At 35.4% G+C, this 26,596-nt stretch overlaps 1 protein-coding gene across 1 annotated transcript in view; it reads right to left on the bottom strand.

Moving 5' to 3' along the window:
* Positions 1–26,596, bottom strand: part of GPC5 (glypican 5) — a 1,453,242-nt gene that overhangs the window by 61,928 nt on the left and 1,364,718 nt on the right. The window lies entirely within an intron of this gene.

Below are 26,596 nucleotides of genomic sequence, written 5' to 3'. Positions count from 1 at the left end.
ATAGCGATTGCTCTAATGGATCCGGAAAAGTAAATAGAAAATCTTCTGGAAAGGACTTAACATTCTAAATGCTGTTAATAACATTTGTGATTCATGGATAAAGGTCAAAATGTCAACTTTGACAGGAATTTGGAAGAAGTTGATTCCAACCTTCATGGATGACTTTCAAGGATTCAGAATTTCAGTGGAGAAAATAACCACAGATGTGGTCAAAATAAGAGAAGTAGAATTAGAATCTGAAAATGTAGCTAAATTGCTGCAATCTCATGATAAAACTTGAATGGATGAGGAGTTGCTTCATATGGATGAGCAAATAAAGTGGGTTTTGGAAATAGAATCTACTCTTGGGAGAGATGCTGTGAACTTTGTTGAAATGGTAACAAAAGATGTAGAATATTACATAAACTTAGTTGATAAAGCAGCAGCAAGGTTTGAGAAGATTGATTTCAATTTTGAAAGAAGTTCTACTGAGGGTAAAATGCTGTGAAACAGCACCATATGCTGTAGAGAAATATTTCATGAAAGGAAGAATGAAGTGGTGTGGCAGACTTCACTGTTGTCTCATTTTAAGAAATTGCCACAGCCACGCCAACCTTCAGCAACTTCCACTCTGATTAGTTAGCTGCCATCAAATGGAGGCAAGACCCTCCACCAGCAACAAGTTGATGACTCCCTAAAGACTCAGATGATGGTTAGCATTTTTTAGCAACAAATAATTTTTCCAATTAAAGTGTATGCATTGTTTTTTAGACATAATGCTCTTTCACCTTTAATAGACTAGTGTAAATATAATTTTTATATGCATGAGGAAACCGAAAAGATCTTATGACTCACTTTATTGTGATACTTGCTTTATTGTTGTGGTCTGGAACCAAACCGGCATTATTTGAGGTCTACCTGTAAGATGCCTTTTTACTCACAACCAATAAATGAAAGAGTTCTTTCTCAAACCCAGACATATTGATGCTGAAGCCTGTTTATTACCATGGTGCTTGCTGCCTCTTAATAGAATAAATGCAAGTTTTGTCATCCAAGGGCTCTAGAAGAGGTCTGCCTTAGCACTAAATATTACAGGACAACAATATTTTGTTTAACCTTAAATATTCTATAGGATGCTTCATATAAGTAATCTACATACTACTAGCTGATTGTTGTGAAGAATCCCTGTGGATTAGAGAAAATCTTTGTGCCCAGCAATAGTTTACTTCTCAGTTAGGAGAATCTGAGTTTTACACCAGTCATCTACACCATAACTTAATTTTCTCTTTAAAACTCAACACTGGCATTCCATTCAGAAAATTCTTTGAGCTGCCTTGTACTGATCTAGGTTACATAATTCTGAGAAAAATAGGTTACTTTCTGGGGGAGAAGCGAAGTGTGATGTCTCCATGATTCTAAGCAAATCATTGTAAAGAGAAACAATACATGATTTAGCTTGTGCCATATAATACCCATCATCCGCTTATCAGTTTGAGACATGTAGATGTTAGCCTTTTAAAATACAAATTAGAGAATCGTTACTCTTTTCAGATGAAAGTAAGTGAACATAATCAAAAGAATGGAAAATAAAACCTCTGAGAAAAAGTTACAAGTCTAGGGATATATAAAATTAGTGGGATGTATAAAATTAGTGAAGATGAAGCTGTTAATACAAGACCTTAGGTGATAAATAATTATTTCGAGGAGACTAGAGCAAGAGATTTCTATAGTAATTCTCCAACATGAGAAGTAGATATCATGTAAAAGACAGAACTGAGTTGCAAAGGGAATTAGGCTCCCAAGAGAGTTTATGGAATTTCTAACATGGAAAATTTACAAAATTAAAATTTTACAGAATCCCCTGTGCTAGTCTGATTTCTTGAGGCAAGAAAGTAGGCCCTATCTTTTGAGGTTGGTGAATTTATGCTTTGAGATCTGCAGATAGGGTGTAATAGTCAGTGGTATGCTATTGATACAGAGTTCAAATCAGCATGATTTTTATAAAACATTTAACCACTGATTAAATTCAAAAGTATGTTCCTCTATTGAGTGCTACTTTTGGGTTGGCTCTAAAACATATCATTTGTATTTGCTTAAAAAATAACTTATTGAGGAAAGTGATTACAAAATAATTCTAGCCAAGTTAAACAAACAAATGACAGCATTTCCTTTTCCATTTTCCTAAGGTACTTAAAATTTGGGGGAATGGGTCCAAAATTTAGACTATTCCAGCCTACATTCCAAGAAATTCTTTGCAGGATTAATCATTAGCTTCAAGTTCCAAATACCTCAGTAAAAATGTTGCATGCCATTTGCCACGTGGACATGAAAGCTTTTGAACTGCATTCATTTTGTCAGTTCTGTGAAACTTTGCAATGTTCATAGCAATATTTAAAGAAGGATATGTATGTTAAAAGCTATTTTGAAAGTGGTTTGCAGGTATTTTAAATAGACATAGTCCTGGTGTGTGATGTTCCCCTTCCTGTGTCCAAGTGTTCTCATTGTTCAATTCCCACCTATGAGTGAGAACATGCGGTGTTTGGTTTTTTGTCCTTGCGATAGTTTGCAGCCATAAAAAATGATGAGTTCATGTCCTTTGTAGGGACATGGATGAAGCTGGAAACTATCATTCTCAGCATAGTATTCCATGGTGTATATGTGCCACATTTTCTTAATCCAGTCTATCATTTTTGGACATTTGGGTTGGTTCCAAGTCTTTGCTATTGTGAGTAGTGCTGCAATAATCGTACGTGTGCATGTGTCTTTATAGCAGCATGATCACGTTGTGCACATGTACCCTAGAACTTAAAGTATAATAAACATAAATAAACAAATAAATACACATACAAAAAAAGACATATTCCTGCATTGCTTAGTGATGGGAACAGGTTCTGAGAAATATGTCATTAGGCAATGTAATCGTTGTGTGAATGTCATGAATATACTTACACAAACCTAGATACTATAGCCTACCTAGGCTATTGCTCCTAGCCTGCAAAACTGCATAGCATGTGACTATACTGAATACTGTAGGCAATTGTAACACAATGGTAAGTATTTGTGCATCTAAATACGTCTCAACATAGTAAAGGTACAATAAAAAATGGTACACCGGTGTAGGGCACTTATTATTAATGGAGCTTTGCAGGACTGGAAATTGCTCTGGGTGAATAGGTGAATGAGTAATGAATGAATGTGAAAGCCTAGGACATGATTGTACACTACTGTAGACTTCATAAATGCTATAAACTTAGGCTAAACTAAATTTATAAAAATATATTTTCTTCAATAATAACCATAGCTTACTCTAACTTTTTAACTTTATACATGTTTAAAGTTTTTAAACTTTTTGACCCTTTTGTAACAATGCTAAGCTTAAAACACATTGTACAGTTGTACAAAATATTTTCTTCATATCCTTATTCAATAAAATTTTTTCTATTCTTAATATTTTATAAGTAACATTTAAAAATGTAAAACATGCACATTAGCCTAGACCTACACAAAATCAGGATCATCAATATCACTGCCTTCCATCTCTACATCCTGTCCCACTGGAAGGTCTTCAGGGGCAAGAACACACAGGAAGCTGTCACCTTTTATAATAACAATGCCCTCTTCTGGAATAACTCCTGAAGGATTAACTGTAAAAAAAAAATTGAAGGAGTACACTCTAAAATAACAATAAAAAGTATAGTGTATTAAACCCTCAAACCAGTAATATAGTCATTTATTATTATCAAATATTATGTACTGTAGATAATTGTATGTGCTATACTTTTATATGACTGGCAGTAGGGTAGGCTTGTTTATACCAGCATCGCCACAAACACATGGGTAATGTGCTGTGCTAAGATGTTACAACAGCTAAGATGCCACCAGGTGATACGAATTTTTCAGCTCCATTAAAATCTCATGGAACCAGTCGTATATGCAATCTGTGGTAGACCAAAATGTCTGTATAAATATAGATATGTATATATATCTATAGGTATATGTAGGTAGACTGTATAAATATATACAAGCACACATGTTCACATAGTCATGGGTTGCATAACAATGTTATACACACACACTACACACACACATACACAAACATATTTTGTTATATAGAATGTATATAGAATACATTTTATACCTAATTTGTTAACCCAAAAAGCTAGTTTTCTTTTTTATTTTAGTAACATCTAGAAACCAAGAATAATTAGGGAGAATTTTGTAAATTTTGAAATGGTCTTACATTCTCATTCGTAATATCTGTAGACACAACAATATAGAGGCGAGAAGGTCATCATTTAAGGGAATTTAAAATGGTTAAAAGGATAGTAAAGATATTATTCTAGGGTTGCAGAATTTGACTTTCCATCAAGGTAGCAAACAACACCCTAAGGTATTATTATTGAGAATTGAGAATATCAAAAGTTAATCCCTTATTCTCCTCTTAACAAACTCTGTATCAATGAAGAAACCATTCATTGCTTAGGACTCTTCGCTTTATCATAAATTGAAATGAGCCTTCTAGATAACCATAGGGACCTTCACAACTTAGCTTTGCATCATTCTTTGCTGTATCTATTTCTTTTCTGAACCATCTGTTATCTTCATTTATAAAGCAGGAGCAAGATCCTGGAATGTTGGTAATTCCAATTTGCACAGGGTTCGTTAGTGGAAAGTAACACTCAGAATGATTTAAGAATGCTTTTGCCATAACATGGAACACTTGCTGTTTGGGCAGAGCTTTCATATTTTATGAATTGCTGGGACATCCTTTATCTCACAAATAAGCATCTTAAATGCAGTGTAGTTAGGGTTTGACTTGAGCAAAAATGACCCAAGGAAGGGTTTGTGTTTGGTTCTTGTACAATGACCTTCATATTCTCAAGAAGGGGAGAGTCCATGTAGCGTGCACCATAATGTTATACCCATCGTGGGCTCTCAGAAGGCAGTTTATTAATGTAAATTCTTTAATGAATACCAGTGATTGAAAACTATGATTTTACAGTCATGTATAGTTATTTTACATGGCCATAGCTTCTGCAAGAAGGCTGTGTGTGTCAGAAGTTTGGGAGCTTTGAACATGCAAACAGAATACTTGGATCAAAGTACATTGTTTTGAGATGTTTACCTTCTGTGGATGGAAAAATAAAAGAGTGGTTATCTAGTCATGATATGACTATCTAGGGCTATTACTATCTCTCTGAAACTGGAATTGATAGTAAGGTGAGAACTAGCTAACATATCTTCACAGGAATAGTCTTAAATTCTAGCAACATGATATAATGAAATGGAAAATTTGAATCAGACCTGATTCATCTGTATTTTTATTTGTGTTCTCCACTCTTCCTTGACAGCACAGATTATTTGGATGCACATTTATCTATAGTGAAATGTTAAAGAGAAAGGAGAAAAGCAACTGATAGACATTCAAAAAGCAGTGTGTGTGAAGGGAGAGAACAAGGTGGCTTCCTTGATAGGGTTGACGACGTGGTAGTATTAACACAAACAGCCAAACCCAGGCATTTGTAAAGAGCTAAAGAATCACAATTATAAGATGGAAACCCACAGAAAACACTCCTCTGAAACTTTTTACCCATTTATACCTATCATTCCCCATTTTTCAACTGATTTTGCTTACACTTTATTTTCAATGTCTTGTGCTTTTAAAATAATTTTTCAGACATTGCTGCTTTCCTCTTCTTGTTCCCATGTAAATTTTCAGATGCCACATGCACCATTTCTTGCTATCTTTTTATAAAAATTGAGACCTATTTATCCAATCAGTGATTATGTGTTATTATGGTAATGAGTAAAGAACAATATCTAAATTATGCAGGCATTAAATAATTTAGAGTGAATAAATACATAAAGAAGTCTGCTAATTTAACATATAAATATTTTATTTTAATATGTGTTTGTTTGAAGTTACCCAGAAGCTTTATGTGAGATTTTTAAGTGGATGAAAGGAATGTTTTCTGGATAACAGGCATTTCAGAGTGTGTGAAATTAACCATAAGGCCAGCTACCTTCCCGCTTACATATTTGTCAAAAACATCTAAATATCCTCATTTACCTCAGGAGAGGGGTAGCAGTCTCTAAGAGTGAGTTTTGTTTCACTAAATGAAAAAAAAATCAGTCTGATCATAAGACTTGCTAATTATACAAACAGATTGCTAAGAAAAGTGGAAATATTTTCTGAAGATTTTTCTAGTTTACCAGTTTGTGATCAATTTCATGCACTCTTTCTTGGAGACAAGATAAAGAAAAATATGAGGAATCTAGGATATTACATATTGTAATGCTGGTATTTACTTAGAACAATTGTTGCAAATCATAAAACTACATTTAGATTTTTCTTACAACAGTCAATATGTGTTCATAATTAAATTCACGTGACTTAAAATTTTGAGTGTTTGGTATTTTTGTTTGATTTATGTACTGTATGACCATAAGTTAGAAACTTTTTAATGCTATGAAAGGAAAAATTGCAACAGCCTGATTTGAAAGGGAGGCTTTAGTTTGTAAAGATTAAAAATAACAGCAAGAGAATCATACTTCATCTCTAGTATGAAACACACGTCAAATTAGAAACAGATATGAAAATCCCACAAACAGCTGAGATAATATTCCTATCTGAATGCCTTGAAATTTTATATCCTGAGAAGTAAATTTGCTTGAATTACAGTGTAGGTTATCATCACACATGGCAAACTGAATAATTTTCCTTTCTCAAATATTCTAAAAATCCTCAATATGAAGAATATCTAATTTTCCAGCAACGAAAAAATATAAATGATTCAATAGCTGGTTCAAACTTGGAAACAGAAAAAAGCATTGTATTTGTCTGTATCAATTTAGTATCGATTATGAACAGAGCAGTAAGTGTAACTGCCCTTTACACCACTGTGAATTGCAGAGTATATTTCATCTTGTGCTGCGTAACAAATATCCATAAACAAACATTTATAAACTGTGTCTCATTGAAATTTGGTTGAGCTACAAAAAAATACCCAAAAAACAAAAAACCAGTATGCTTCGGCCTCATGATGCTCAGTTTCCCAAGGGGTAGATGCTTCCTCCTTAGCATTGCTGTGTCTCATCATTTTTAGCATGCTTAGTCTAATATACATAAAGCAATATGACTTGTTGGCATTGAAAAATATGAAACTGCTTGGGGATAGGGAATTAGTAATCAAAGTTACTAAGCATGATGGGGGGAAAAGTGAAAAGTGGAGAAGGAAGAATTTCATACTTACTATGCATTCCATATTCTAGACTCTGCTCTATCATCTATCTATGAACTATATCCATCATCTATCCATCTATCATCTGTCAAATATCTATTATCTCTACTATCTATCGTCTATCATATATCTGTCATCTATCTATCTATCATCCCTCACATATCTTTTATCTATCTATTGATCTATCTGTCTATATCTATCTATCATCTCTTATATTTAATGCCTGGTACTTAGTAGATGCCCTCTCTATTTGAAATATTGAATGAACATTCAAAGCATTTTCATGGCATTGAAAATAGAAGTAAGTTTTATTTTCATCTTCCTTTTAGTAATGAAATAGCTGATCTCAGAAAGTATAAATAGCATATTTAAAGATTTGTATTTAGTGTGTGGCAGAACATAATTTAAGGTGAGGTTTTTCTGATCTCCAAACCTATTTTCTTTCTGTACCTTCAAAGGAGAGTAAACTATTTGTATAAGAAATACAGAGAAAATACAGACTAAAAGAAGGACTGTCATAGAATTATTGAGCTGGAAGGGATCCTAATGATTATGTAACCGAATCATCTTATTTTAAAGATGAGGAAATAAATCAAGAAACAGGTTAATCGGGATGGAGTCAAAGGTACAGTAACAGAGAATAAATTCATATATTAAGTGATCATCAATTCTATGGAAAGTGGTAATTTGTGTTGAGTTATATGATTATTTTTTAAAAACAGGTTTTACGTTTAATGGGTAAATTAACATTCATCATTATTATTAGCTTTGACATTTTGATCCTTTAATCAGAAACCAAGATAGAAAAGCTTTATAAAATTTCTCTGTAGTAGTATTGTCATTTTAAAAGTAATGAATAAAGGTCTTTCTACCTCAAAGTGCTTCAGTGAGAGTTGTTGCACCCTACGGGTTAGCTCTACTGTGTTATTACAAAACACTTGTGAGTTTTGTGGTCTCAGAATCTATACACATTTTATTTCTTAGGGTTCATGTGCTTCTCCAAGAAGCCAATCGATTAATTAAACAAAATTATGTAAAGCAACAGATTCAAAAATAGAAATGTTTTAAAAATATAACAGCCTTTATATATCGTTGATTTTTCATTAAAAGTTAGAAATGTGAGGGTTATTTATTGTGAAATGTTAAAGAAAACCAACATATTTATAATATGCTGTAGTGGAGATTGGGTTTAAAAATAAAAAAAAACCACAAATAATTTTCTGACTGCTGTAGCATTGGATAGCTATTGTTAGGGCAATCATAAAAAGGGTAAGAACCGAAAATTTAAATAAAAAAACAAAGTAAGTAGATTGTCATTTTCCTTGTTTTGAATAAGGTGGATGGTAAGGGTATTTGGGCATTCTATTCTAGCACTAGAGAATCTTCCTACCCTAAGATTGGTAATTTTTTCTCTTTCTGGAATTCCTCATTGGGAAATGCCAAGGATTTTCAGCTCCCCCACTTTTTAAATTACACTTGAAGTTCTAGGATACTTGTGTACAATGTGCAGGTTACATAGGTATACATGTGCCATGTTGGTTTGCTGCACCCATCAACTTGTCATTTACATTAGGTATTTCTCCTAATGCTATCCCTCCCTCAGGCCTCCACCCACTGAAAGGACCCATGTGTGATGTTCCCCTCCCTGTGTCCAAGTGTTCTCATTGTTCACTTCCCACCTATAAGTGAGAACATGCGGTGTTTGGTTTTCTGTCCTTATGATAGTTTGCTGAGAATCGTGGTTTCCAGCTTCATCCGTGTCCCTGCAAAGGACGTGAACTCATCCTTTTTTATGTTTGCATAATATTCCATGGTATATATGTGTCACATTTTCTTTACCCAGTCTATCACTGATGGACATTTGGGTTGGTTCCAAGTCTTTGCTATTGTGAACAGTGCTGCAATAAACATACGAGTGTGTGTGTCTTTATAGTAGAATGATTTATAATCCTTTCGGTATATACCCAGTAATGGGATGGCTGGGTCAAATGGAATTTGTAGTTCTAGATTCTTGAGGAATCACCACACTGTCTTCCACAATGGTTGAACTAGTTTACAGTCCCACCAACAGTGTAAAAGTGTTCCTATTTCTCCACATCCTCTCCAGCATCTGTTGTTTTCTGCCTTTTTAATGACCGCCATTCTAACTGGCGTGAGATGGTATCTCACTGTGGTTTTGATTTGCATTTCTCTGATGACCAGTGATGATGAGCATTTTTTCATGTGTCTGTTGGCTGCATAAATGTCTTCCTTTGAGAAGTGTCTGTTCATATCCTTTGCCCACTTTTTGATGGGGCTGCTATTTCTAAGTTCTTTGTAGATTCTGGACATTAGCCCTTTGTCAGATGAGTAGATTGCAAAAATTTTCTCCCATTCTGTTTGGGTTGCCTGTTCACTCTGCTGGTAGTTTCTTTTGCCGTGCAGAAAGTCTTTATTTTAATTAGATCCCATTTGTCTATTTTGGCTTTTGTTGCCATTGCTTTTGCTGTTTGAGTCATGAAGTGTTTGCCCATGCCTATATCCTGAATGGTATTGCCTAGGTTTTCTTTTAGGGTTTTTATGGTTTTAGGTATAACATTTAAGTCTTTAATCCATCTTGAATTAATTTTTGTATAAGGTGTAAGGAAGGGATCCAGTTTCAGCTTTCTACATATGGCTAGCCAGTTTTCCCAGCACTGTTTATTAAATAGGGAATCCTTTCCCCATTTCTTGTTTTTGTAAGTTTGTCAAAGATCAGATTGTTGTAGATGTGTGGTGTTATTTATGCGGCCTTGGTCCTGTTCCATTGGTCTATATATCTGTTTTGTTACCAGTACCATGCTGTTTTGGTTACTGTAGTCTTGTAATATAGTTTGAAGTCAGGTAGCATGATGCCTTCAGTTTTGTTCTTTTGGCTTAGGATTCTCTTGGCTATGTGGGCTCTTTTTTGGTTCCATATGAAATTTAAAGCATTTTTTTCCAATTCTGTTAAGAAAGTCATTGGTAGCTTGATGGGAATGGCATTGAATCTGTAAGTTACCTTGGGCAGTATGGTCATTTGCACAATATTGATTCTTCATATGCATGAGCATGGAATGTTCTTCCATTTGTTTGTGTCCTTTTTTATTTCATTGAGCAGTGGTTTGTAGTTCTCCTTGAAGGGATCCTTCACATCCCTTGTAAGTTGGATTCCTAGGTGTTTTATTCTCTTTGTAGCAATTGTGAATGGGAGTTCACTCATGATTTTGTTCTCTGTTTATCTGTTTTTGGTGTATAGGAATGCTTGTGATTTTTGCACATTGATTTTGTATCCCGAGACTTTGCTGAAGTTGCTTATCAGCTTATGGAGATTTTTGGCTGAGATGATGGGGTTTTCTGAATACACAGTCTTGTCATCTGCAAACAGGGACAATTTGACTTTCTCTTTTCCTAATGGAATACCCTTTATCTCTTTCTTTTGCCTGATTGCCCTGGCCAGAACTTCCAACACTGTTGAATAGGAGTAGTGAGAGAGGGCATCCTTGTCTTATGCTGGATTTCAAAGGGAGTGCTTCCAGTTTTTGCCCATTCACTATGATACTGGCTGTGGGTTTGTCCTAAATAGCTCTTATTATTTTGAGATATGTCCCATCAATACCTACTTTATTGAGAGTTTTTATCATGAAGGGCTGTTGAATTTTGCCAAAGGCCTTTTCTCCATCTATTGAGATAATCATACGGTTTTTGTCATTAGTTCCGTTTATGTGATGGATTACGTTTATTGATTCATGTATATCAAACCAACCTTGCATCCCAGGGATGAAGCTGACTTGATCATGGTGGATAAGCTTTTTGATGTGCTGTTGGATACAGTTTGCCAGTATTTTATTGAGGATTTCTGCTTTGTTGTTCATCAGGGTTATTAGTCTAAAATTCTCTTTTTTTGTTGTGTGTCTGTCAGGCTTTAGTATCAGGATGATGCTGGCCTCATAAGATGAGTTAGGGAGGATTCTTTCTTTTTCTATTGATTGGAATAGTTTCAGAAGGAATGGTACCAGCTCCTGTTTTTACCTCTGGTAGAATTCAGCTGTGAATCCATCTGGTCCTGGACTTTTTTTGGTTGGTAGGCTATTAATTATTGCCTCAATTTCAGAGCCTGTTATTGGTCTATTCAGGGATTCAACTTCTTCCTGGTTTAGTCTTGGAAGGGTGTATGTGTCCAGTAATTTATCTGTTTCTTCTAGATTTTCTGGTTTATTTATGTAGAGTCGTTTATAGTATTCTCTGATGGTAGTTTGTATTTCTATGGGATCGGTGGTGATATCCTCTTTATCATTTTTTATTGCGTCTATTTGATTCTTCTCTCTTTTCTTTATTAATCTTGCTAGCGGTCTATCAATTTTGTTGATCTTTTCAAAAAACCAGCTCCTGGATTCATTGTTTTTTTTAAGGGATTTTTGTGTCTCTATCTCCTTCAGTTCTGCTCTGATCTTAGTTATTTCTTGCCTTCTGGTAGCTTTTGAATTTGTTTGCTCTTGCTTCTCTAGTTCTTTTAATTGTGATGTTAGGGTATCGATTTTAGATCTTTCTGCTTCCTCTTGTGTGCATTTAGTGCTATAAATTTCCCTCCACACACTGCTTTAAATGTGTCCCAGAGATTCTGGTACATTGTGTCTTTGTTCTCATTGGTTTCAAAGAACATCTTTATTTCTGCCTTCATTTTGTTCTGTACCCAGTAGTCATTCAGGAGCAGGTGGTTCAGTTTCCATGAAGTTGTGTGGTTTTGAGTGAGTTTCTTAATCCTGAGTTCTAATTTGATGGCACTGTGTTCTGAGAGAAAGTTTGTTGTGATTTCTGTTCTTTCACATTTGCTGAGGGAGTACTTTACTTCCAATTATGTGGTCAATTTTGGAATAAGTGTGGTGTGGTGCTGAGAAAAATGTATATTCTGTTGATTTGGGGTGGAGAGTTCTGTAGATGTCTATTAGGTCAGCTTGGTGCAGAGCTGAGTTCAAGTCCTGGATATCCTTGTTAACCTTCTGTCTCGTTCATCTGTCTAATATTGACAGTGGTGTGTTAAAGTCTCCCATCATTATTGTGTGGGAGTCTAAGTCTCTTTGTAGGTCTCTAAGGACTTGCTTTATGAATCTGGGTGCTCCAGTATTGGTTGCATATATCTTTAGGATAATTAGCTCTCCTTGTTGAATTGATGCCTTTACCATTATGTAATGGCTTTCCTTGCCATTTTTGATCTTCGTTGGTTTAAAGTCTATTTTATCAGAGACTAGGATTGCAACCCCTGATTTTTTTGCTTTCCATTTGCTTCGTAGATCTTCCTCCATCCCTTTATTTTGAGTCTATGTGTGTCTGCACATGAGATGGGTCTCCTGAATACAGCACACTGATGGGTCTTGACTATCCAATTTGCCAGTCTGTGTCTTTTAATTGGGGCATTTAGCCCACTTACATTTAAGGTTATTGTTATGTGTGAATTTGATTCTGTCATTATGATGTTAGCTGTTTATTTTGCTTGTTAGTTGATGCAGTTTCTTCCTAGCATCGATGGTCTTTACAATTTGGCATGTTTTTGCAGTGGCTGGTACCAGTTGTTCCATTCCATGTTTAGTGCTTCCTTCAGGAGCTCTTGTAAGGCAGGCCTGGTGATGACAAAATCTCTCAGCATTTGCTTGTATGTAAAGTATTTTATTTCTCTTTCACTTATGAAGCTTGATTTGGCTGGATATGAAATTCTGGGTTGAAAATTCTTTTTAAGAATGTTGAATATCAGCCCCCACTCTCTTCTGGCTTGTAGGGTTTCTGCCGAGAGATCTGCTGTTAGTCTGATGGGCTTCCCTTTGTGGGTAACCTGACCTTTCTCTCTGGCTGCCCTTAACACTTTTTCCTTCATTTCAACCTTGGCGAATCTGACAATTATGTGTCTTGGGGTTGCTCCTCTCTAGGAGTATCCCATTCTTGTCTTTATCACTCTTCATCCTTATCACTAGCCCTCCCAGGTGAGAGCTTTCTATTCTTTGCAAACACTTGCAGAAAGTATATATGAGGATATTGATTTGCAGCTTTATTTATAAAAGTAAATGAAATAATGAGATGAAATGATAGTCATCTAATTAATGCCACTAAATTGTGCACTTAAAATTGTTGAAGGACAAATTTTATGTTATATATGTTTCTACTACAAAGTTTAAAAAAAAGTAATGTAGTAAATACCAAAAATCATTGAATGATACACTTTAAATGGGTGAATTGTATGCTATATGAATTATATCTCTATAAAGCTGTTACAAAATAAGAAAATACAATGTGCTTATGTACATATATATGTACACACTAAAATGTAACTGTAACCACAGATCATGTTTGAAAATTAGACTGAGTTTTTTTTTCTAGGAGGAGTATGTTATTACTGTTTTGTGTAGAATAGGTACCACATGGTAACAAAAAGCAGAATTACTTTTATTTGGTCTTATTGCTGTTTGAAAATTCTCTACAAATGATGAATCCCTTTATTGCTTGCAACTAGGCTGGATGACTACTATTGTCCCTCCTTTGTGAGGACACTTCATACACCACTCCCCCGCCCCCCTCCACACACACACTCACACACATACACTCACAAAGTTACACACACGTATAATGAATGTGTACATTTATATACACGTATGCATGTGAGTGTGTCAGTACCTCTTGGCAACTCTTTAGCTCATTGTTTATTTCCTTGACCCAGCTAAATGTTTAGTTAGTGAAAAAAGTTGACATTGAGACAAAAATTATCTTAAAATTGTGCAGCAATACAGTAAAAACAGCAGCAGGAATCTGTGACTTGGAAATTTATCAAGGCAAGTGAAATTATAAATACTCAATTTCACTTTGGAGAGAAAAGTATGCAGTGTTTCACTTTGAATACAGAGCAGAATAGGTCTTTATTCTAACTGACTGTTGAATTTCACAGAATAAATATTTCAAATATTTTCAGTAGTTTTAGTTTCCAAGCCACTCTTGTATCTTAAATTATAAGAATTGTCTTCCACTTCCTACTTTATTAAAATTTTTGAAAACATTCCATTGAACCTAGGTAAGTTTGCATCTCAACATTTCTTTGTTTTTTAAAATTTATTTTTATTTTTTAACAAATACTTGTTTATTGGAGTTGTTTGAACTAATTTTTAAATAGTGCCTTACCACATAGGGAGAATCAAATCAGCTTCTCAATGAAGGAGGGACAAGGTAATTTAGAGTAATTAAACAAGGCCATTAGGAAATGTCTCTTGTCTATCAGTTAAAACCACACACAAACACTGTTGTATCATCATTCATCCTTCCTCTGTCTTTCCCTCCCTTCTTCCTTCCTTCTTTTATTCCTTCTTCACTTGAAAAGTATTCCATCTCCTTTTTCAAATTAAGGTCTCATTTCTTGACTGGATAGAGAGGTATGTCCTTTGAATCCTCACTAAATATGTTACATTCTTCGCACAAGCACACTTAATTTTCTTTTTATGCTAACAAAAACAAACCATTTTAGCTGTCTTTCTTCTCTACATATTATCCCATCATTCTCTTTTTAATCTACAATCTCTTGAAAGTCACTCAAGATCTACTAAACTCAATACCATAGTTGTCTCTGCTTCGACCTTTCTCTGAAGAGTTGATGCACTTGATTGCACATTTTTCTTCAAAATTCTCTCTTCTTTTGACTCCTAGAAACCTGTATCTCTTCATTCTCTTTTGAATTTTCTAACTATCCTTCTCTGACGGTTAATACTGAGTGTCAACTTGATTGGACTGAGGGATGCAAAATGTTGTTCCTGGGTGTGTCTGTGAGGGTGTTGCCAAAGGAGATTAACATTTGAGTCAGTGGATTTGAAGATGCCACCCTCAACCTGGGTGGGCACCATCAAATCAGCTGCCAGTGCTGCTAGAATAAAGCAGGCAAGAGAACTTGGGAGAACTTGACTTGCTGAATCTTCTCGCTTTCATCTTTCTCCCGTGCTGGAGGCTTTCTGCCCTCGAACATCAGATTCCAAGTTCTTCAGCTTTTGGACTCTTGGACTTACACCAGTGGTTTGCCAAGGGCTGTCAGGCTTTTGGCCATAGACTGAAGGCTGCGCTGCTGGCTTCCCTACTTTTGAGGTTTTGGGACTTGGACTGGCTTCCCTGCTCCTCAGCTTGCAGATACCCTATTGTGGGACTTCACCTTGTGATTGTGTGTCAATATTCCTTAATAAATTACCTTTCATATATACATCTATCCTATTAGTTTTGTGCCTTTAGAGAACCCTAATACACCTTCCGTTTCATTTTCTGGCTTTTCTTTCTTCTTTGACTTTAAAATATAGCTATTTTATGAGGTTTTGTTATTTGTTTCACTAGCTGTGTGAGCTTGAGCATATTACCTAATCTCTCTCTCCTAGCTTCTTCATCTGTAAAAATATATATTTAATAATGGCTACGAAGATTAAATAAATTAATATTTGTGAAGTGCTTAGAATGGTGTTTGACAGTTTCACACATGATAAATGACCTGCGTTTGTTAAATAAACAAACCATTCCTACCATCTTTTCAATTTATGCTTCTCCCCTGAGTAATCTTGTCAGCAGTTTTCTCAAAATGACTTTCAAAACTTTATTTTTACATTTGACCTATATTTTACCTGTTTTGCTCAAGATAAACATTTTCAATTATTTCCTTCTTATCACTCTATGGTAAAGTTCAACAGAAAACATGACTTGTGCATAAAGGGTCCATGTGGTGTACACGAAGACAACTGACCCTCCTAACAAGGGCCTCATGAGAACAGTGGAATTCCCTGACAGCCTCCAGCTGCCACACCTCTGAGATCTGCCAAATCTTGATATTGAAGCCGTGCTTTCCTTAGGATGCTCCCAGCCAATGACTGAACATGGAAAAGGCACAGGAGGTGGGCCATTCTGTCCCAAAGCAGGATCCATATTGAAATATTGAGCAAATATGCTGTGGGAAACCCCATTGGCCTGACGAGGGTTTTCTCAGAGGTGTGCCATACACTGAGACTTTTCCTACCCAATATTGAGATATTGAGAAAATACCCTACCCAATATTGAGATATTCTTACCCAATATTGAGATACTGAGCAAATACCCTGTGGGAAACCCGTTGGCCTAGTGAGGGCTTTCTCAAGGTGTGCCATACACCGAGACTTTTCCTACCCAATGCTTCCCATTTTCCTTTCACAAATATGACACCAGCATCAAAGCAGGATGACTTTATCTGCCCACTCCTGCTCCCTTTCCTTAAACTTTTGTAGAAAATGTTTGACACTTCTAATTTCATACTGATGTTTGCCTTCTGTATTAGCCAAACTGACCCAGCATAATTTGGTATCATTTCCGATCATTGAAAATTATTGAAAAAGTAATTAACAAAATACTTCCACAAACTGGGAAGGTCATGAGCTCTTGAAAGATTATTTCCCAAATCTAGAGCAACAAATTTAGATGTGCTGACACAAATTTAGATTTTAAGTACTTAATAATGTCTTTTTCATTTTCAAATATGTGATTTCTACCTATGATTATTATTATTTTTACCTTGAGGCTGTTGATGATGATCTCTAATTGCCACTGTCAAAAGATGTGATCTTTAGGATACTAATCTTTGAAATGTGTAATATTTATTTTTGACCTATAATATGGTCAATTTTTGTTAAGATTCAATGTATGCTTTTAAAAATATATACACTCTATATTTGTAGAATTCAGGTTTTTATAATTATATTTCATCATTTGCTGTTGTTTAACATCAAATTGTATCCTTGTTGATCTTTTTTTTTTTTACATGATTTATCATCTGAGAAAGATACATGGACATGTTCCTATTTCTTGTAAATCTTCATTTTAAAAAAAATTGTGTGTTCAAAAGTGTTATTTCTTCTCAATGTTCTCTTCCTTAATCTCATTATGAAATAGGCCTTCTTTTGCTTTATCGTATTTTACATTTAAATTTAATATCAGGTACAGGTTTATGTTTCATACTGGTCAGCACTGGATATGCACTTTTTTTTAAATTATACTGTAAGTTTTAGGGTACATGTGCACAATGAACAATGAGAGCACTTTTAATCTGAAACCCCATGTCATTCTCGACATTTGGAAAATCCTCATTCTTCTAATATTATTTTTCTACTATTCTTTCCATTCTGTTTTTAAATTCTCTTTCATTAAAATAAAAATCTCCTTCCTCTTCATCTTGGCGGTAGTATTTTTTTTTTTTTTTTTTTCTTGAGACAGGGTCTTACTCTGTCACCCAGGGCAGAGTACAGCAGTGCAATCACAGCTCACTGCAGCCTCAAACTCCCAGGCTCAAGCAATCCTCCCTCCTCAGCCTCCCAAGTAGCTGGGACTACAAACATGTGCCACCATGCCCATGACAAGCTAATTTTTTTTCTTTTTCTTTTCCTTTTTTTTTTTTTTTTTTTGTAGCTATGAGGTCTCTCTGTTGCCCAGACTGGTCTCAAACTCCTGAGCTCAAAGTGACCCTCCTGCCTTGGCATCCCAGAATGTTGGCATTACAGGCATGAATCACTGCACCTAACCTATCTTAGCTGTATTCTACTTGAATTATGCGTTTATTACCTTCTAAATTACTGTTTTCCCTTTGACTGAAATGAAGTAAGTTTAATCATAAACATTTAATTTTGTTTTTACTTTAATAACTACATCTTTAAAAATGTCCTGGTTTTCTGAGGGATATTTTTCTGTTTATATTCTCTTGACTCATATCTGTCTGATTTTGTTTCATAATATAGTATTCTTTTTATAATAGGTGTTATTAATTTATTACTTTTGGGATCATAATTTTCTGATTTTAAAGATATTCTCCAATTCCTCTATCATCTTCCATTTTGGCAGGGAACTGATTTTTTATCTTCCCAACCCTACAGTTTTTTGGGTTGTTTTACTTACTTTTAGTTTTCCTTGTGTTATTGGGTGTATTCTTTCTGTGGACCTATCTTGAGTTCATTATTCCCCTGTTTCAAATCCAATAATACATTTTATATTGCTCACTGAAGGCCCTTCTACTTGCACGAAACTGTTAAAAGAAAGACTAATATGAACCAAGTTCAGTCCAAGTGGTTTTATCTTTTCTTTGCATATATTTTGGAGTGGATGAAGTGAAGTTTTAGTCAGCAGCACAGCTGTTTTCAGGCTCCTTCCGGGGGAGCCTGGATCCCTTTGCCTGTTGCTGGAATGCGGTGTATCTGGCTCCCTCCATTCTCCATGTCCGGGGGCCTTTCATCCTCATTACCCCACAGGTAACTCTTCTTGCTTTTGGATGTCAGTGAGTCTGGTCCAGGGCTTTAATGCCACAGCACTCATGACTCTGGGATTTTGTTTCATTTCTGATCTATGGAGTATTACTTTGTCTTTGAACGTGGCTACGTTTGATATTTATTATTTATTTATTTTATAATTATTGTGCTGTATTTAGGGTCGATGGGGAAGTTCAAAGCATGACCTCCATGTACTGTTTTACTAGAATATTTTGCCAAAGTTTCTAGTACATTCTTTCTAGTATCGCCAGTGTTATATTTTTAACAATTAAATCCCATTTCACTTCTGCCTTTGTTTAATCACTTTGGCTCTTTTTTTTCAGATATGCCAGTCTCAGTGGGGGCATTTAAGATCCCCCACCGTCCTTGATCTAGTCCTATTCTGCTTATCCATTTATCTCCTATTACACCTAACAACTTAGCCACAACAAACTACACTATTCAACCATGTCCACTCATCAAAATCATACACATCTTTCAACTTGTAGTCTGAAGATCTCCTCTGAGTAAGAACTTTGCAAGACAGCTGCAATTCAGCTGTGCACATTCCTTTGTTCAGCACTTTCTACCTCCCACATTTTATTAAAATCTATTGTATTTATTTCTACTACTGGATTACAATTTCCTTCATGTAAAGAGCCATGGCTTAGAAATATAAAGATTTTGTGTGATCATTATAGATAAACTGGCCAAATTAATCGACATTTGAGATGAGCTCTACGCTTTCCAATTTGTACCCCAATTCAGGATTACAACATCCATCAGTGGAAAACATGTACTATCCATATTTTGACAAGGGTTGATTTTTGAGTAATTGACAAAGTACAAACAATAATAACAATAAAAGCTAATATTTACATGTAACTTCTCATGTGCCAGCATTGGCATAAACACTTAACATATGAGAACTCATTTAATCCACACAACAATCCCATAAGGCAGGCACTATGAGCACCCTCATCTTAGAGAGGAAAAAACGGAGGCACAGAATATTGTACTGTACAGAGAAGTGCTGTCCAAATTTACACAGTAAATTGCAGACCTGGACTTACACAGAGGCAGTCTGTGTCTTGAGTCTAGTCTCTTAGCCACCATATCCTAGACGCTGTCCTGGATACATAGCACCTTTTGATAGACTAAGCAAATGAATGGTGCAAAAATCACTTCATGTGGCTTTCAACAGATAAATCAAGCCACTATATGATGGATTCCTAGATTGATTGTATATTCCACGGAGAACTGGAGTAAAGGGTTCCACTCTACTGTGGTAGTCTCAATTGCATTGATGTTGCATGGCCTCTTTTCTTTCTCTTAGAAATATTTGTGGTTGCACATATGAATTAGGGAGATTAGTTTTCTTAGCTACCTTCTTCTGTGGAAATCTAATGCCTCAAACACAAGACATGCCTTAAAAGCCTGGGGAGAGAAACATGAAAAATGAGTTAATGGTTCCCTTCCCTTTACACTTCATTCCATGACTATGTGCAAATGAAGAGAAAGGGTTTCTTCTCCTTCTTCTTCTTATTTTTTGAGACAGAGTCTTGCTCTGTTGCCCAGGCTGGAGTGAAGGGGCCTGATCTTGGCTCACTGCAACCTCTGCCTCCCGAGTTCAAGTGATTCTCGTGCCTCAGCCTCCCGAGTAGCTGGGATTACAGCCATGTGCCACCATGCGCAACTGATTTTTGTATTTAAAGTAGAGACAGGCTTTCATCATGTTGGCCAGGCTGGTGTCAACTCCTGACCTCAAGTGATCCACATGCCTTGGCCTCCCAAAGTGCTGGGATTACAGGTATGGGCCACCATGCCTGGCCCCAGGCTTTTTTACTGATGGAGGTTCACTATACATATTTTTAGGTTGGGGGAGAGAAGAGAGTAAGATATCAAATATCTAAATGGTATAATACAGTCTATAATAATTTGTGTTACACATTTAGTGTTTAGATAATAATGGTTTGGGGCTTGCTGTCTACAAGAATATCAGCTCCTAGTAACTGACTGAGTCTTTTAAATCGGAAGATAAGCTGATATATCTTAGGATCCCTGGGTAATGTTTTTTTAGTTTGATTTGTGGAAAGCATCATCATTTGTTAATCCACTAACTGAACTAGGATAAACATAATCTCCAACTTTCTTCCATATTGAGTGGCTAGAAAATTATAATGACCTGACATTTGCTAAATATTTTCAAAAGTAGACCACAAAAGAGTACGACATTTATTTTCATCTTTAATATTGATGGAAAGATTACCAATGGAATGTCACAGATGAAGTGACCTTTTAGATATGCTGGTATTATCAACCCATACATTAAATCTGTAAAAAAAAAAAAAAAAAAAAAAAGGACTGTGAGTAAAGTACATCTTTTGCAATATCTGGAAGTATAATAATTAGTCACACTCCCTCTGGAAATTTTCATCATAACTAAATTGATCACTCTAGTGGCAGAAAAACTCTTTTATAAACTTTATTCAAATCACTACAAAATAGGGAATAATTCATAATCTGGAAGTAGAATGTACCCACTGATTATAATTATCATAGAGTTGATTCATTCACTAGAATTATGGTAAAATTAATAGTGTATCTAATGTAAACCAACCTACTTTTTGGACTGGTTTTCATTTAATTGAAGGACATTCACTGTTACTGAGTTTACCAAATGTTTGAAACCAAATTGTCAATAATTCTTTAATTGTTAAAATAGCTGATATTTCCCGTGAAACAATCTCTTGTCCATTACTTTGCTTTTAGGTAAGGGGAGTTTAATTAAAGTTTTGTCTCAAATTCTTTAACTTCTCTACTATTAGGGATCTGATACCAAGAATGCTTTAAAAATCTGGCTTTAGGTATGAAGGGGGATGATCATTTTCAGTTACTGGATTTAAACAGAAGTAAAATGGGTTCTTAGTGCATTTTATTTCTAAAAATTAAAATTTTCTTTGTATGACACATTCTTCTTAAACTGGCTTCTGAGTTCATTGTTTCCCTTCTCTAAAGAGCCCAGGGTTGTAGCCTGACATTCTTTGTTTCTTCCTGAGATGTGATATGGGATCACCTTTAGTCACAGTAGGAAAATAGACAAGGGCAAAACCTACAAGATAAAGAAGCCCAAAATTTGAAAGTAAATTTTATCGTATTCTCATTGTTTTTGGCCTAGAGCTCCTTTGTGAAATTATACCAGGGAAACTGGTGGATTCTGGCCCTTTGATTATGAAGGTAAGATCCATCCAGCTAACAAGACCCTCATTTTTTGTACCTCTTCAACCCGAGGGTTTAGCTCCTGAAGCTTGAACAATCAAATATAGATCATTCAAATGACTCTTTACTTAAAAGAGTTTCCAAAATAGGGGATTTCCAGACTAGTGAATCCCACATTACTGTGACCATCCCTAGGTCACTGGAGGGAGAGTCACCCTTATGACATTTCTTCACAATATCATCAAACATTTAATCCAATCAGCCAATGTAAGTGAACCCCTGTATACTCTCAATGCACTCAGCAGTCTACTATAGGTGATGAATAATATGGTGTGATTGGTTGATAATGGTCTCTTCTAGCTCAATCTGGAAAAGTGAAAGAGGTGAGAGAGTGAATGAAAATCTTTCTAGATCAGAAGATACCTGAGTCATGTGTTGGTTTACCAGCTGGAAAATAAGAGGAAAGACAATCAGTGCAGAAGGAAGATAAGAGTGATATAAAACAGCATGAGCTCTTTGAGATTGTATAAACAACAGAAATGGTAGCTAATATTTAAGCTAGCAATATGTGAGAATATTACTGAAAGATTAGTAAAATATTGAAGTTTATAGATAATTTAGTTTCCTAAAGCTATTCTGGAGTACTGGGTTACCTCTAAGCAAATACCTTGACTAGTTCTATTTTCCACTCTTTGCAAAGACAGTGAAATGAAACCATAGCTATATGGGGTCTCTGACTTCATTTCTAAAACAGCATGCTACGAATCATAAGAAAAAAAGAATTTATATTCAAAAGTAAGTCAGAATCCCCGGCATGTTTAATATGCAGTCCATAGTGTCTTATGGCTATTACATAAGTGTCTGAAGCTCAGAGATGCTTTATATCTTGGGTGCAGTAACCAGAAATAAACCAGTTTATATTCACAGATAGCAAGAATAATGTAATATTGATGATCTCCATGAAAAGTAAAATAAAATAATGAGCTTATAATTTAGTATTTTACTGTGATAAACGCGTGACTGCCGTAGGGTCTTTGAGCACGCTGCTCTGCTCTGCTCACAATGATATTTTCCCTTACAGTCAGAAAGTCTTCCTCTTTCCACATTCTTTAGGATTCAGTATAAATCTCAGTGACTCAGACAGGCCTTCTTCCAGTGCTGTGCCACTATCCAGTCCCTTGCTCTCATGATCATATCCCTCTATGTTCTCCTACAACTTGTCACGGGCTGCAATGACCTTGTTTGCCTATGTGTATTCTTATTCTGAAAAAGAAGCCCCATAAGGGCATGGGTTATTTGCCTTAATTATATAACGTACATGACATTATTATATAACAGGACACAAGAAGGAAATTTGGTAAGGCTTTATGGAAGAATGTAAAGAAGAAAGGGGATACAAAACTGGTTGAAATTTATCCTAAGGAGATGAATGGTGGTGATTTATGATTTCTTTCCTCCCTTTCCCTCCTTCCCTCCCTCCCTTTCCCTCCCTCTCTCCTTATTTCCCTTCCCTCCCCCTTCCTTCCTCCCTCCCTCCCTCCCTCCCTCCCCCTTCCCCTTCCCCTTCCCCCTCCCTCCCCCTTCCCCTTCCCCTTCCCTTCCCCTTCCCTTCCCCTTCCCTTCCCCTTCCCTTCCCCTTCCCTTCCCCTTCCCTTCCCTTCCTTCCACTTATTCATAGGCCATGGGCCAGAATGCCGTTCACAATATATTAAATCCATATTATTATTCCTGAAAATTGGTGTGGAAATTAACTTTTGTACACATTATTGATAATTATTTTGGCAATTACCTTGCTCTGCAGCTTCACAGCTGCTAAATCTTGATTTCTCACTGATACTTGGCTGGCAGCAGCTACTAATGCTACAGCTTGAAGATCTCTGCCTATCAGTCATAGTGAACAGTCTGTTTGCAAATATTTTTAAATGCCCAGGGGTAATTGGCAATTTAAACAAACATTTGAGTAAAGTTTTAAATAATGAAAGCATTCTATTATTTATTTTATACATCCTTATTTGCATCATCATCATATTTAACACAGAGACTGATAAATAGCAATAGGAAGAGAAATGCATTTCTTGTTAATTTTACAAATGGTTCCATCAACCACTCTGTTGGTATCTTTCCTGTTTATATACAAGAACTAGAGGCAGTTGACAGTAGCTCCCCTGTATTATCTAGAGATCTACTAAACAAACCTGTACATCAAAATAATTTGAAATTATACTATTTTCTAAGTGCCTATTATATTTGTGCATATAACATTCAAATTTCTGGATAAGTGAAATTTTAAAGTGTTTAAAGAAAGGTATCAGATATCCAGAAAACTATCATTTATTTAAATGAAAAAAAAATGAAAGGAAATATCACATAGAGTAAACCTGTTCAATAGTAAGTTTTTGTAAATTTTAAAGGTGGAATGAATATTTATATATTTTGTGGATACTACATTCAGTTTTTTATTAAAGGCAATGTTTGTTACTGAAGCAGCTAATATTTAAATTTCCTAATGTTTGTTATGTTTACATAATTCAACAACTGTAATATAAGGAACATTTAGTTTTGTCCATTATAGCTATTTAGCTAAGGAATAGCTTCCTTCAGTTAAGAAAACCTCTGTCTTCATTGTCATAAACTTTTTGATGTGAAGATGTGTATGTGTGTGTGTGTGTATGCATGTACATGTATGAGGACACATTTATTTTAAGTAGCCATAGGTTTTGTAATGTCTACTATCAATTTCCTTTATTTATATAATTTTCCCAAAAGAATGAAGATATTGATTTATAAAATGTGAATATCAAGATAAAATAATTTAGGGAAATTTTTATGCTTCCAATTAAAAAATTCCTTTAAAAGCGGCAATAATTATAGATAAAACGATTGCATTTTTACCTTGACTAAATATCTGATATTCTGTGATTGAATATATTTTCATAGCATTTTATGCCTACTATCATATTGACAGTGTTTTATTGCTGTTATTTAAAGACAATCATAATCACTATTCTAAAAAAAAAAATGTTTTCTGCACAAAGAGGGCACCAATCTTCTAAGTGGGTATAATCTGGGATCTGGATTATACACTGAAGTCTGGACTCAAGATTATGACAATATTATTAGAAAATGTTGCCCCTGACTTTAAAGCTAATGAGTATTATCATTGATACTGTTTTTTATTAACTGTCTATACGCAAAGTCTCAGAAAGTAAACTAGAAATTATCACTTGGGGAGAGAACTTTAATGAGATTTAGGTAATAGCATGCAATTATATTAAGTGAAATATAAATTACAAGGAACTATAGTCAAAGACATTGTAGCAAAGTATTGAGTATTTTACTAAGAAGAGTTTTGAATGATAAAAATTCTGACTAGTCAGATTAAAATATAATATTTAGTAACAGTGTTTCCAAAATGTAAAATTCAAGGGAAACTGCATTGCAAACAGACTGGAATATTATGGTCCACTTAGTAGACACACCACTATGTTAATTAATCTACCTGTGGTAGCGATGAAAATTTCATAGCTTGGGGATATAAAAGACTGCTTAAATCTGTTCACAGTCTTAACTTTCAACTGAAAACGTCCTGATTTTAAAATCTTTGGCAAAATAGATTATCCTCTGTAAAGAAATTAAGCTTACCATTTGCAAGCACTCTGAACCTCTTGGCATTAATATTTCTAAATATAATTAAGAATTTAGGTTTCTGGTTTATGAGTTTGTCCTTACAAATTTAATCTGTATTGTCTATTGGGAGATCAGTTACCTCTGAGTAAACTGAAAAATTCACCTTTGAATGTGTAGACCTTGTATAAGGTCTTAGACCTACAGTGATTCCACAGGAGTAGCTGTCATCCATATACTTGGTGAGTTAAAAAATATAGGTTGACGCCAGACATGGTGACTGAAGTCTGCAATCCCAGCACTTTGGGATGAAGAGGTGGGAAGATGGCTTTGAGACTGGGAGTTCAAGAAAAGTCTGGGCAACATAGAAAGACCCCACCTGTATTAAAAATTAAATAGGTAGAATAGTAAAATGCATAGTTGTTGCTACCCCATGCAACCTGGGAAAACATATAGAGTCACATTATTTTTTTCCCAGGTAGTACTGAAATTTGAAATTGCTTTATTCCTACCAAAATATCAGGATAGTCCAAACTCACAGCTTTGAGACTGATATGGTTTGGCTGTGCCCCCACTCAAATCTCATCATCTTGAATTCTAACTCCCACAATTCCCACGTGTTGTGGGAGGACCCAGTGGGAGGTAATTGAATCATGGGGGTGGGTCTTTCCCGCACTATTCCTGTGATAGTGAATAAGTCTCATGAGATCTTATGGTTTTAAAAAGGGGAGTTTCCCTGCACAAGCTCTCTTCTCTTGTCTGCCACCATGTGAGATATGCCTTTCACCTTCTGCTGTGATTGTGAGGCCTCCCCAGCCATGTGGAACTGTAAGTCCAGTAAGTCTCTTTACCCAGTCTCAGGTATGTCTTTATCAGCACCATGAAAACAGACTGATACAGAGGCATAGTGTATATATATGTGTGTGTGTGTGTGTGTCTTGCACATATTCATACACAGGCAACAAGCATTATGAGGAACAACACTTAGTGGAAAATTATGCTTTCATGTTCTATTTCGCAGGTACATACAGAAACAAGTGACAGGGATTGAAGTCCTTTTTAAATTATTGATCGTGTTTTATAGTCAGTGTCATTTTGCATGAATGCAGACAGATAGAAGAACTATCTACACTTTATGTGAATGCCTAAGTCTAATGATGTTAACGTATTTAAGCTGTCTTATGTGGAACACAGAGGAAGATCAGTCGCAGAACTAAAAGAGTAAAATAATGGTTGAAGATGTATATAAGAACAGAACAGACACGATTC

The sequence above is a fragment of the Pongo abelii genome, chromosome 14, assembly GCF_028885655.2.
Source record: "Pongo abelii isolate AG06213 chromosome 14, NHGRI_mPonAbe1-v2.0_pri, whole genome shotgun sequence".
Taxonomy (NCBI): domain Eukaryota; kingdom Metazoa; phylum Chordata; class Mammalia; order Primates; family Hominidae; genus Pongo; species Pongo abelii.
The sequence above is the reverse complement of the archived record's forward strand: the minus strand, read 5'-3'. Positions and strand labels throughout refer to the sequence as shown.